The 15,000-nt window shown below is 38.4% G+C and overlaps 1 long non-coding RNA gene across 1 annotated transcript in view; it reads left to right on the top strand.

Annotated features, from left to right (window-relative positions):
* Positions 1 to 2,291: 2,291 nt before the first annotated feature.
* Positions 2,292 to 15,000, top strand: part of LOC131930228 (uncharacterized) — a 13,854-nt gene continuing 1,145 nt past the window's right edge. Inside the window, exons 1-3 of the long non-coding RNA XR_009384101.1 lie at positions 2,292 to 2,418; positions 4,476 to 4,556; positions 7,597 to 7,674. This is a non-coding gene — a long non-coding RNA (uncharacterized LOC131930228). The remainder of the gene's footprint in view (positions 2,419 to 4,475; positions 4,557 to 7,596; positions 7,675 to 15,000) is intronic.

Raw genomic sequence — 15,000 nt, 5'->3', positions numbered from 1 at the left:
CTGGTTGTTGTTTTGGGGGTTCATGGGAAATACTCCTCTATGGGTTATAGTATTTGCTTATTGATAATTCTGATTTAGTTCATTAGTGTACTCCATTGTATAGATTGGCTATAATATCTTTAGGTGGTAATTGTTTTAATTGTGGAGTGCTGGTATTTGCTTGGACTGTTGATTTCCTGATTGTTGGATAGTAGTTGAGCTTAAGGATCAATTGAGTTATATAATATATGGCCAAATTGTATTGATTTTAAATATTAGTTGTGATTTAATTTTCACATTTTAGAAGCCATGTGACTTTGCTATTTGGTAGTAATATTATATTTAATGACAGGAAGAGATGCTCAACAATATTATGTTTAAATTAGAAGTTACTGTATGGTTTGGGTACATGTTGGTCCTGGATTAATTTTTTTATTTAAAGCTTGTGTTGATATCCAAGGACAAGAAATCAGATGCATAAGATGATGTGGGGACAAGGTGTTGGTTGGGACCAAAAGATTTGTGTGTTCAAGGTGTTGGTTGGGACCAAAAGATTTGTGTGTTCAAGTTAACTGACGACGTTGATGAAGAACCATGAACCACAGAACATTGTCTTTGTTGCATATTGCATGTATATACTTGTTTAGCATATTGTATGGGTGCATTTCTGAGAAAAAAAAATTGAAGCTAAAAATAGGTTGATAGTTCTGATATGTATTTTCAGCTGAAGAAAGGAGAGGGGTATTTTGTGAATGGACTTAAGTGTATGGAATGAGTTTGAGAGTATGTGTGTGGTTGAACGGGTTAATAAAGTTGTCGATGGTTTGAGAGTAGGTGTGTAGTTGAATGGGGTTAATAAAGTTATGGAAGGTTTGAGAGTATGTGTGTAGTGGTATTAATAAAAGATTATGAATGCGTGAATAAATAAGTATGTGACGTAAGAGAATGTTTTGGTTGTTAGGAAGATAGTTGGAAGTCAGTCTTGGTCTTGTCGTCGTCATGTGAGGTTGTGTTAGGAAGTCTTCGTCCTGTGTCTGCCGTTGATGTAGCTGTATGTATTGATGTAATAAAATTATAGAAATGGATCAAGCCGCCATGTCTCATCTATAATCGATCTATACCAGCGTCGACCCTGTACAGAAACTCACTTTACAACAGTTATGGTGCACATTAAAACAAGGTCAGGGTTACACGACCGCCGGGGCGCGTGCCGGCTAATGCGCCTGTGCAGTATGAATGCTGGATCAAGACGTAACGCTGACCCGCTGCTCCGGACACTCAAACAACGGGCCCCATGTGCAAAGATAGCGGCTGGGAATCTCTGGGTGGCAAAACGCACCACCTTACTGCCGGAATCGCCCTCAGAAATAAAATAAATTTGTAATGGCAGAAACCTTATCCGGAAAAATGTCTAGAATAAAAACACTGCCTGGAGTATTCTCAAACACTATTTAAAATTTTTGGCGATTGGATGAAAACTAAAATCTCGTGGTGTTAGTTCTATAATATTGATTAAAGATTAAATAGTTTAAGGAAATGAAGCAAATGAAACGTCATTAAAGTAAAAATTAATATACAGGCCTATGCCATAGAGCTCTAGTATTGCTTAGCTTATATTACGTTACCTTAGATTAGCTTAGCTTAGATTAGCTCGGCTATGCTAAGCACAATCATTTCAGTTCAGGCAAAATCATTATCATCTTCATTTTAGTGCATGTTAAAAGCTTGTTATTAAAACGTTTCAAATGCATTTTATTTGTGTATGTGCGACTAACTGTTGTGTTCGGGTAAAAGAATACTACAGTTTCTTTTTTTTTTTTTTTTTTTTTTTGCAAACGAATATTTGAGTGTCTGTTTACAAAAATACAGTAAAATAAACAAAATGTTTCGTATTTAATGTACATCTATATAGATTTTACAAAGCGCACCCATCATGAAATTCTAAACGTGGCTCAGAAGTCTTATCAAACATTTAATGATTGCGCATTGGAAGTCCAAGCGCAATGCATGAGTGGTAAGATGAGAAGAGACAGATGTTGCCCATGTATCAGGCGCCCTTTCCAAATATGTCTAACCTAATTCTTAATGTATTCTTTCATTTTGAAACCTAGATTTAATATGAAAATTTCCACTCATTTAACATGTGGCCGCTTTAAGCGAATCTGGAAATCTGTTCAGGTTGTTAGATTAGAGTATTATTTTATAATCTACATTGCAATCTATATGCAAATATACTATTACCAAACTGCTAAAAACTCTTTAAAAGCTTAAAATATGATATTATTATTTTTTGTTTTATGACTAGCCTTGTCAATACCAGCCAATCGAAATCATCCACGTTAGAAACGCGCATGCATAAAATGTCTATTCAAAGTACGCTCATCATTTAAACTACTCGTGAATTCTGTAAGACATACATCGTTGTTAGTTAGCCTTGTAGTAAGTATTTGCATTGATAAAAATATTCATGTTTACATATTTTCTAATACAAATAAAAAAAAAAGAAAACATGATATTTACAATATTTTTCAACGAGCAATATAAAATGTATTCAATTTTAGGTTTTGAAAAAGTTAAATTAATAATTTTAAAAAAAAATTAATTTCGTTGTAAGTTAACTTTGTAGTAAATAAGTTTTTATAGATAACTTGCGTTCCCGTCCCCCGCGCGTTCCGCAGGAATAGAAGAAAGTATGACAAAATATATGTAAGGATTTCACCAACGCGTTACCAATCATATGTTCTTAGACGCGTGACCTTCCTTTCTAAAAGTGAGTTGTTGAAATGTAAACATGCCTGCACTTGGATCATAAATATCGGGACACGGGTTTACCTACACTATAGCATGACCTTGAGTGTACATTAATCACTCACCAAAATAATATGGTAGAACACACTTCGGTGACCGCCCATGTGTCAGAGACGAAGAGGGGCGCTCTCAGTAGCTCCTCTTCTCCCGATTACACTACCGCATAGGCGCGGCGTACTACCCCTTGCTTCTTAAAACTAACAGGCGCCATCGTGCCAAATAGCATCCTGTTAACAATGATGCAGATTGCGTCATTCACTAAAGTGACACAAATGAACAGGATTTGTTTTTTATCACGTAAAAAATTATTTTAGGTGTTTTAAACATCAGTGTGACGGATGCAATATGTTAGCGTTACTAATGGTCTATTCTTAGATGCTCGATCTCAATTTCTTTTTTAATTATCTAAAAATAGATGCTAATTTGCATCAATTGCAGTGGCAAAACTGTTTGGATTTTTTACGGATAAAAAAAAACATTCCAGTTAATAATCTAACCTTGGTTAATTTTTCTGATTATTAAAATAAAACGTATTACATGACCCTCAGCGGCACATGTGAGCCTTTAGGGGCCGAAACAAACATTTTTATTTGCATCCTAATCCCAACCTACCAGGGCGCCAGAGGACACGCCAGATTCAATTTAGTGAGCGCTTGTAACAACCCATCCTATCCATTGTCTTTTACACTGTTTAGACCGAACGTAGTCACCATAGCGCTCACGGAAAAGACCAGGGCTCAAAATAGCATCCAGCTGAGGGTCGCCCATGCAAAATTGAATCCCCCCGCCCCCACCACTCACCCATCACTATTACCCCTCCCATCCCAGAAACCTTCTCGGAAGTATTCATCAATTTCCTAAAGTTTTATGGCGCCGAGATTAATTGCTTCGAACCGCAATCGTTTATATTTTTATATATCGTATATCGAGCAAAATCACACCATTCTGTGGGGCCGCCCATGGAAAATTAAAAATGATTTTTTACAGAACCCTTCCCTGGAGTTTTCTGATCAAGTCCCTAAAGTTTGATGGCCGTCGGATGAACGTTGTGAGACGACAATCGACTTTTATTTTTTTTTACCATATAGAGAGAAAAATCAAATCGAGCCATGCCAGGGCGCCACCCCTGCGAATTTTCAATTGTTTTTAGTGCAGAAACCTCCCCAGGAATATTCTCATCATCTTCCTAAAGTTTCATGGCGATCGTGTGAACGGTGTCACCGCAATTCACTTTTATTATTTTTTTAATAACATATATTGAGGAAAATCGCATCATCGCGTGCGTGCGTGCGTGTGTCTGTCTGTCTGTCTGTGAACTCGATAACTTAAACACATTTACAGAGAGGTTGACAACATTTCGTTTATAAGTATTATATAAAATGTGTTGTTATGTTTCCAATATTTAGCGATTACCAGTAAATGGAAGTCGAACTTATTCTACTTTCCTTCCACATTAGTTTTTTTCTAAGAATATTTGAGAAAGTTTAGAAGAGATCACTACCAAATTATTTCTATGCAAAACACGTAGTAATAGTTTTGCAGTATGATATCTACAAGGTATTTTAAATGGAAAATGTGTTATCCGTTTAGATTGGACTATGTAAAATTAATTCATTAGTTGATACATAAATACTCTGACGAAACATGTGTATAAATGCAAAACTTTATATTTAAGATTTTTATTTTAGATTTACTGAGCTGATTAAAATGAAGATCGAATTTCTTCTTCTTCTGTTGTGTATGGCAAATATCTTTGTTGTTTCAGACAGGTGAGTCTACTTGAACTATCTTCAATAAATAGGATTGTATTTAAAACAATTTATTTAAATTAGAAATCATTGTTTATGCAGGGGATCGTTCGTAAATTAAATACGCCTTCCTTTAAAAAATATACATATTCATATTCCTATTCCTGTTCGTGTTCGTGTTCGTGTTCGTGTTCGTGTTCGTGTTCGTGTTCGTGTTCGAGTTCGTGTTCGTGTTCGTGTTCGTGTTCGTGTTCGTGTTCGTGTTCGTGTTCGTGTTCGTGTTCGTGTGCGTGTGCGTGTGCGTGTGCGTGTGCGTGTGCGTGTGCGTGTGCGTATGCGTATATGCGTATATGCATATGCATATGCATATGCATATGCATATGCATATGCATAGACATAGACATAGACATAGACATAGACATAGACATAGACATAGACATATACATAGACATAGACCTAGACCTAGACCTAGACCTAGACCTAGACCTAGACCTAGACCTAGACCTAGACCTAGACCTAGACCTAGACCTAGACCTAGACCTAGACCTAGACCTAGACCTAGACCTAGACCTAGACCTAGACCTAGACCTAGACCTAGACCTAGACCTAGACCTAGACCTAGACCTAGACCTAGACCTAGACCTAGACCTAGACCTAGACCTAGACCTAGACCTAGACCTAGACCTAGACCTAGACCTAGACCTAGACCTAGACCTAGACCTAGACCTAGACCTAGACCTAGACCTAGACCTAGACCTAGACCTAGACCTAGACCTAGACCTAGACCTAGACCTAGACCTAGACCTAGACCTAGACCTAGACCTAGACCTAGACCTAGACCTAGACCTAGACCTAGACCTAGACCTAGACCTAGACCTAGACCTAGACCTAGACCTAGACCTAGACCTAGACCTAGACCTAGACCTAGACCTAGACCTAGACCTAGACCTAGACCTAGACCTAGACCTAGACCTAGACCTAGACCTAGACCTAGACCTAGACCTAGACCTAGACCTAGACCTAGACCTAGACCTAGACCTAGACCTAGACCTAGACCTAGACCTAGACCTAGACCTAGACCTAGACCTAGACCTAGACCTAGACCTAGACCTAGACCTAGACCTAGACCTAGACCTAGACCTAGACCTAGACCTAGACCTAGACCTAGACCTAGACCTAGACCTAGACCTAGACCTAGACCTAGACCTAGACCTAGACCTAGACCTAGACCTAGACCTAGACCTAGACCTAGACCTAGACCTAGACCTAGACCTAGACCTAGACATAGACATAGACATAGACATAGACATAGACATAGACATAGACATAGACATAGACATAGACATAGACATAGACATAGACATAGACATAGACATAGACATAGACATAGACATAGACATAGACATAGACATAGACATAGACATAGACATAGACATAGACATAGACATAGACATAGACATAGACATAGACATAGACATAGACATAGACATAGACATAGACATAGACATCGACATCGACATCGACATCGACATCGACATCGACATCGACATCGACATAGACATAGACATAGACAGAGACAGAGACAGAGACAGAGACAGAGACAGAGACAGAGACAGAGACAGAGACAGAGACAGAGACAGAGACAGAGACAGAGACAGAGACAGAGACAGAGACAGAGACAGAGACAGAGACAGAGACAGAGACAGAGACACAGAGACAGAGACAGAGACAGAGACAGAGACAGAGACAGAGACAGAGACAGAGACAGAGACAGAGACAGACACAGACACAGACACAGACACAGACACAGACACAGACACAGACACAGACACAGACACAGACACAGACACAGATACAGACACAGACACAGACACAGACACAGACACAGACACAGACACAGACACAGACACAGACACAGACACAGACACAGACACATACACATACACATACACATACACATACACATGCACATGCACATGCACATGCACATGCACATGCACATGCACATGCACATGCACATGCACATGCACATGCACATGCACATGCACATGCACATGCACATGCACATGCACATGCACATGCACATACACATACACATACACATACACATACACATACACATACACATACACATACACATACACATACACATACACATACACATACACATACACATACACATACACATACACATACACATACACATACACATACACATACACATACACATACACATACACATACACATACACATACACATACACATACACATACACATACACATACACATACACATACACATACACATACACATACACATACACATACACATACACATACACATACACATACACATACACATACACATACACATACACATACACATACACATACACATACACATACACATACACATACACATACACATACACATACACATACACATACACATACACATACACATACACATACACATACACATACACATACACATACACATACACATACACATACACATACACATACACATACACATACACATACACATACACATACACATACACATACACATACACATACACATACACATACACATACACATACACATACACATACACATACACATACACATACACATACACATACACATACACATACACATACACATACACATACACATACACATACACATACACATACACATACACATACACATACACATACACATACACATACACATACACATACACATACACATACACATACACATACACATACACATACACATACACATACACATACACATACACATACACATACACATACACATACACATACACATACACATACACATATACATATACATATACATATACATATACATATACATATACATATACATATACATATACATATACATATACATATACATATACATATACATATACATATACATATACATATACATATACATATACATATACATATACATATACATATACATATACATATACATATACATATACATATACATATACATATATTATTTTCAATTAAACAGTTGCTTGAATTGCATCCATGATGAACCCTGTTCCGAAAATTCACAGTGTTGCCCATCATATACTTGCCGGGAAGTTTCGTACGGAACATTTTTTAAGTCATTGAATTTATGAGTTACATTTTTATTATAAAAATATTATTTTAACGGAATCTCATTTTTCTGAAAGTTTAATTTTACTCAGCTCAATTAGAAATTAACAGAAAAATTTATTTTTAAGCCTGTAGTATTTACAATAATAACATTATGTTAAACCTTTATAAGCTCGTCGTACAACGGCAAAAAAATTAATAATATAGTCATTGTTGTCGGACTAGAACAACGTTTGATACCACATCTGTATTTTAGAACAAGTTGTTCAAAAGTTTAAGAGAAACATACAGTGCCACCTTGGTTTTTGATCTTGTACTAATTTATGCTATGTCTTCCATCAGGCTGAATTGGTATACAAGTTATAAACTTTTAAGAAACCGAAAGTAGTTTCCACTTTTGCTCAAACGATTTAAAAAAAAATACATATTATATATAATTAATATATATGAGACTGTCTCAACTTGACTAAAACGTTACCCTGGTTATCGTAGCTCTCAGAAACTCGTTTTTTTTACCCAGAAATGTATAGGATGTAATGAAATCGAAAAAAAACTATTTCTTACTTGATTACGATAGAATATCTATTCTCGGTAAATAAAAAGTAATTGTTTTTTTAACTCAATATCAAAATTGAGCTACAGAGTCCGGGAATATTTAGAAAACTATAGCCGACAGTCGCGTTTTCGCGACATACCGATTTAGCGAATAGCAATTGCGCATAGGTACATTTATCCTACTGCTGTTGGTCGTTGTGTATTGGGTACAACCATACAGTTGTATCTGTACCAATAATCACGTTGTTAAGTCGAAATTTAAGACGTCACATTGTCTTGACTCACGCGCATCGTATATTTTTTGACTTTGTGAATTCAGCCTACTTACATTGATTATTATTACTAAATAGGTGATCCGTTTTTGCTACAAAAATACTAATGGCTTTATTATTCACTCTTTTATGTATATCAACAGTACAAATCACATATTAGAAAAATTTTGGAAGTTATCTGCTAATTACGGTTTGTCGCGTTTTCGCGACATCCGGCAATAAGACATAAAATGGAACTTACGTGTCAAGCAGGTATAACGAAATACGATGTATCACTAAGCTGTCATTCATTCAAGTATGATTATAAATAAGTAAAATATTTACAATATAGTCTTCGCCTATATATAAAAGTGCACTTTAGAACGTTACCGTCTTTGTGGTAGGTAAAGTAGAGTTCACCTGTTTCATTAACATAGGCATAAGGAGAGAGAGAGCGATGCTAGAATAATGTGATCATATTGCTGGGTACAGTTTAACGAATTTAGCTTTGAAATAGTATTGTAAAATATTAGGAGAACATAAAAAATAGACAACAGGAAGTGAGGTGGTGGACCACTATATTGGATACCATCAAAGAAAGGTCTTCAAAGTGACCTTGACAATAATACCACTGAGCATAATAATAACTCGTAATAATAACTCGTAATAAAAACAGACAAACATACCCTTTGCAGTGCTATTGAATACCCACATTAGTGGCATTATACTGGCATTTAGTACCGACAGCAGTGTTATTGAGTACCACTGAGTACCAACATAAGTGACACTGAACAACCACAGATTGAGCACTAAGCGCTAACAGCAGTGATACTGAGTACCCACTGCTAAGGCTGAGTACCCACATCAACGTTATCTATACCAACAGCTCTAGCGCTGATTACCCACAGCAGTGACACCAAGAACCGACTGCAGTAACACTGAGTACCCACAGCTTCACCAATGAAAACCCACAGCTTCAGCACTCAGTACACGTGGCTTCAACACTCAGTAACCACTGTTTCAGCACTGAGTACCCAGACCATTGGCAATATGTAGATACAGCACTTCTCTTCTTCTACTTCGTTCTTAATTGGGAATATGGTGGAGGATTCAGACAACAAGTCCAACTTCGTGAACAAACCGGACTGTGGTCTCCAGTTTGGCATAAGCCCCATATAAATTTTCCCTGAGTGGGGTAGGCAGGTGCCAGTGTCTGACTCGTGCCTCGTTATACAAAGTACATTCCTGGAGTACGTGCTCCGTATTTTCCGGGGCCTTGCCACAAGGGCACATTTCGCTACACCCAATCTTCAGTTTTTTGTGCATGTGTTGATTTAGTCTGTTGTGGCCTGTTCTAATTCGAAAAATTATGTAGTGTTGTTTTCGTGTCAGATTATAATAGCCATCATCTCTATTGTAATGAGGGTGAGTGTCAGACCACATTTGCGCTTGTTTGTTTTTTATTATTCTTTTTATTTCTTTTGGGTGTAGCGAAATTTCCGGTTGTGGTTTCTTTCCCCCTATTTTTGCCAGCTGGTCTGCAATCTCGTTACCCTGGATCTGGCAGTGGCCCGGGATCCACTGCAGCACAATTCTGCTGCATGTATTTATAAGCCTCTCTAGTGTTGTCATAAGTGTTTGAATATAGGGCTCTGGATTTTTTAGAGATTGCAGGACAGATTTGGCATCTGAAAGAAATACAATCTGACTTTTTGGTGATTTAGGGTGTTCTGCCAGGAGGTTTGCTGCATGTTCTATGGCTTCTTTTTCTGCCCTAAAATTGTCGGATAGGCTGCCTGTGGCTATTGCCTTTTCCAGGCTTTCTCCGCTTGGCCATTCAATAAGGACGCCAGCCCCGCCATTTTTTGTGGCATCTTCGGCTGAGCCATCAGTGAAAACTCTAATCCAGGAATTGCTGGGGTACTGATCATTAATGTATTTATTGGTAATTTTCTTTAGTTCTTCCTGATCATAGTCAGATTTTTTTCCTATGGTGTCAATTGAGTCAAAAATGGTTAAATGACAGTGGGAGATCCAAGGCGGGGAGAGGGTTAGAGTTTTTATTGCTTCAGGAATGATATTTTCGATTTCATATTTCTTTTTTAGATTCTTTGCTTCTTTGATGAAACTTGTTCTCTGTAGTCTGTCTGATGGACTGGGTTTCTGGAGTTTGGGTTTTAGGTTATGGTTTTCCAGAGCCTCTAGCTTTGTGTATTGAGTGAGGATTTTTGATTCTCTTCTTTCTTCTATTGAGCTAAGAGCGGCTATTTCCTCCATAGCTTTTATAGGTGTTGTTTTCATGGCTCCTGTCATTATTCTCAAACCAATGTTCTGAACTTTGTCAACTTTGCTAATATTTGTTTTTGCTGCTGAACCCCAAGCCGAAGCACCATATTCTAACGTAGGTCTCACATAGCTGGTGTAGGTTTTTTTCAGGATGTGGTGATTTGCTCCCCAGTCTGTACCTGCCAGTTTCCTCATTAGATTGAGTCTTTTAATCCCATTACTTTGTGTGTTTTCTATTTGTTTTCTCCAGGTGAGTCGAGTGTCAAAAGTGACTCCTAGGTATTTAGGGTGGTCGTTTTTTTCTAGCTCTTGGTTTTCTAGGGTTAGTTTCATTTTTTTCATATTTAGTTGATAGGGTGAATATAGAGGTTGTTTTCTTGGTATTTATAGATAAACCCCAGTTTTTTGTCCATTTGCTGAGCTTGTCAAGTGTTTCCTGGAGCCGAAATTTTGAAGTACCAATATATTCCTCTGTGCTGATTAGTGAAAGGTCGTCTGCAAACATGCTTCTTTTTACTCTCCTTGGGATGTTTTCATTTAAGTCATTTATATAAATGACAAAGAGAGTAGGAGACAAGACTCCTCCCTGAGGGACTCCATTTTTATAGTTACAGTATGACTTCTTTTTCCTTGCATGGAGACTGATGCGTTTCGGTTGTTTAGGCAAACTTTGATCCAGTTTAGCATGTTATGAGATACTTAATGGTTTATTAGATTTAGATTTAAACCTTGCTACCAGACTTTGTCAAAGGCTTTTTTAAAGTGGACCCACACTATTGAGATAGTTTTTTTTTCTTGGAAGCCATCTTCTATTTTCTGAGAAATCAAGGTGATTTGGTCTTCCATAGATCTGCACTTTCTGAAGCCTACCTGTTCGTCTGCTAGTAGATTGTTCGATTCAAGAAACCTGGTCAGTCTGTTGTTTACTACTCTTTCCATCAGTTTACGAACGCAGCTTGTTAAACTTATTGGGCGATAGCTATCGACTTTGTTCCTGGGATTTCCTGTCTTGAGAACAGGTATTATGATTGCTTTTTTCCAAATACTTGGGATTTTCCCAGATTTCCAGCTTGCATTAAATATTTGGAGAAGCTTTTCTTAGCAATGGGGCCCAGGTGCACGAGCATATCATTTGAGATTTTGTCAGGGCCTGGAGCTTGCTTAAGTTTGAGGAGCTTCATTGCTTCTCCAAGCTCCTTCTTGCTAATTCGAGCAACCATTCCAGTGGAGGAGAGGGGAGAGACTTTCTGTAGTTTTTCTTTAAATTCAGTTTTATTTTTAACCTCTTCTACTCTTTGGTTGCTGATATTTATTTGTCCTACTTTGCTGAAGTGGGTTATAAATTCTTTTGCTGCATCTTTTCCTGTTTTGATCGTATTTTCAATGTCCATGACTATGGGAGTAGCTCTGTTTTCTTCTTGGTTTAGCCTTTTTGCAATACTCCATAATTTGTGACCATCTTTATCTACATTGAGGTGTTCTGTTTTTTCATGCCAGCTTTTCCTCAATGCAGTTAGATACTTTTTTCTAAAAACCGCGTTTGCTGATTTTAATTTTATATTATTTTCTATAGAGGGATTTTCTTCAACAGTGTTTCTAGCATCAATTGTCACGTCATGGAGTTTCTGGAGGTCTGGAGTCCAGTTTGGGATGTAATGTTTTCTTGCTTCCCTTGGAATAGATTTTTTGGCTGCTAACATAACTGCTTTTGAGAAGGCTGTATATGACTTGTTAACCTGTTTGGTTTTACAGTTGATTGGTCTTGTGTAGGAGTCTGTGAGGGAAGAGAAGAGCTCCCAGTTAGCTTTTTTGTAGTTCCATCTAGGTCGGGTGTAGGGTTCAGTTGGCCTGTTTGATGTATCAATCTGGATCAGGATTGGTCGGTGGTCACTAGTGGCTAATTGATCTGCAACTTCCCTTTTGCATTTTTTGGATATGCCATTTGAAGCAAAAGCTAGGTCTGGGGAAGACGAGGTTAGCCAAGACCTTGAGTAAAAAGTTGGTTTGTCATCAGGTTTTTTTAGAAGGATGAGCCTATTTTCTGCTTGCCATTCTTCAATTTCCTCTCCTTTAGCATTAAGGTCAGGGTAACCCCAGCTCTGGGAGTGGCTGTTCATGTCTCCCACAACCAGGCACTCTTCACTGTTTGGCAGGGAGATGCGGTCCAGTTCCAAGTCCTTATCAGGTGGACAGTAGCAATTGAAGATATTTAAGTTACCTTCTGCAAGTATGAGTTTGGTGCCCATAATCTCAGATGCTGTTGGGTTTGGTATAACGATATCTGTTGTTGGTATGTCATTTTTTATGAGGATGAGGATACCTCCTTTAGGTCTGTTTTCCCTGTCCTGCCTTAAGCAGGTGTATCCTCTAATAGAGAAGCGAAGATTGTTGTTGAGGTGGGATTCTTGGATACAAGCAACGTCTACTTTATTTTCATGTAGGAATATTTTTAAGGCTTCCTTTTTTTGTGAACTCCCTCTGCATTCCACTGCAGTATAACAAGTAATTTGTTTTTTTTTTCACTATTTTGGCCAGTAGATTTTACCTTCTGTTCCTTGCCCCTGGCTGGCCAGGCAAGAATAGAGGAACCACCAGCTCGCTTTTGTGGGCTCCTTCGAGGCGGAGAGCCCGGCCCCTACCTGCGCGGCGGGATTCCACAGGCAGGACGCCACTTCTGTTAGTCCTATTGCTTTCCTCCATCATAAAATTAAGCAGTGCGTGCCAGCATGTTATGCGCCATACTAGATGGCCCGTTGACTCCGACTTCAGCCTGCTTTTCTTTCTGGATTTGCTTCCATAGCCTTTGATCACCCAAGAACAAACTACAAGGCAGTAGCTGTTTGATTTTGGAGTTTCCTCTCCTAGATGGGTTGCTGTCCCCAGCTAACGATCCCCATCTGCCCGGGTTTGGAGTTATAGCGCCCCATACTCGCCATTGAAGTCATTTCCTTGGATTTATGAGATGTTTTTTTATGGATATCCTAACCAATGGATATCCCACCTCATCCTCCATGACCACAAACCAGTTTGTCCACGGCTGTTTATTTGGTATTCACAGCTAACCCTCATATCTAAGGGCCTTTCCCCTATCCGCCACCTGGGGACGCGCTTGGTAGGAGAATGGTAGCTCCCCCAAGGATACAGCACTGTCATTGGGAATAAATAGCAGAATCATATGAGAACAATAGCCGTAGCACTAATCAGAAACATAAGGCACCATCAACAATAGCAGTGAGTACCCAAACCGGTGGCACTGAGTACCCACAGCAGTGACACTAAGTACCAAAGCAGCTGCACTGAGCATAGACAAAATATACAAAGGCTGAACACTGTCATTTAGAACAGTATTTGTTCACGTGCTTTGTGTGTATAGCAAATATAAGTCAAATGAGAAATATGCGTCTTTATTAGTTGACCTTACATAAGAGTTCACGAAAATGACGTAACCGGGTACAACTAAGGCTCTACACATTGAAGGAAGTCCTTTCATATTGAGTGTTTTACTGTAGTGTAGTAGAACCACGACAGCAAGGCTTCAAAGTACCCATTCATAAGAGTTAGTCAGCGAGCAGGTGCAGCAGAGTTATGTAACTATGCCTGAGCTAATAAAGTATAGTTTTGATGAATTTTGCAAGTGATACTACATCTTATTGCATGTCCGTATGTTTAGTTTGTGATATTCTTTTGTTTGTGTGTGGATATTTAGAGAAACACATGACAGTAAAAATAGTAAAATGACCTGGACTAAAAAAAATTAAATTACTTTTTGGTCCAAAAGTGCCTGATGTCGCGTTTCGCGACATACCGTAATTAGCATAAAAAATAAGTCCAAATTTAAAAACAACTTTATACCTCAAATTCAGTGTCAGTATGATGAGAGAAAATCAGCACAAATAATTTTTTACACGCTTGGAACATAATTCAGGTATTAAGGGTTAAATGTATAACATCAACACGGGGAAAACTGTTTATAAACATTATTTCAATAATGAAAACCACAACCAATCAGAGTTTCTTCCAGGCATCTCTTCGGGGGAGCTTCGCCCCCCCCCCGAAAATTTTTTACCGCCCCCCCGAACGAAATGAAATTTATATAATTTATATAGAAAATATATACTTTTAACAGTGTCCGCCCCCCCGAAGAAAGTTTACCGCCCCCCCCCCCCCGAAGATTTCAAGTGCCCCCCCGGAGAAAAAAGTCTGGAAGAAACACTGCAACCAAT

This window comes from Physella acuta, unplaced genomic scaffold, assembly GCF_028476545.2.
Source record: "Physella acuta isolate Inbredline_101_S28 unplaced genomic scaffold, ASM2847654v3 ptg001742l, whole genome shotgun sequence".
NCBI classification, from domain to species: domain Eukaryota; kingdom Metazoa; phylum Mollusca; class Gastropoda; family Physidae; genus Physella; species Physella acuta.
Note: the sequence above shows the minus strand (reverse complement) of the source record. Positions and strands in the feature narration are given on the sequence as shown.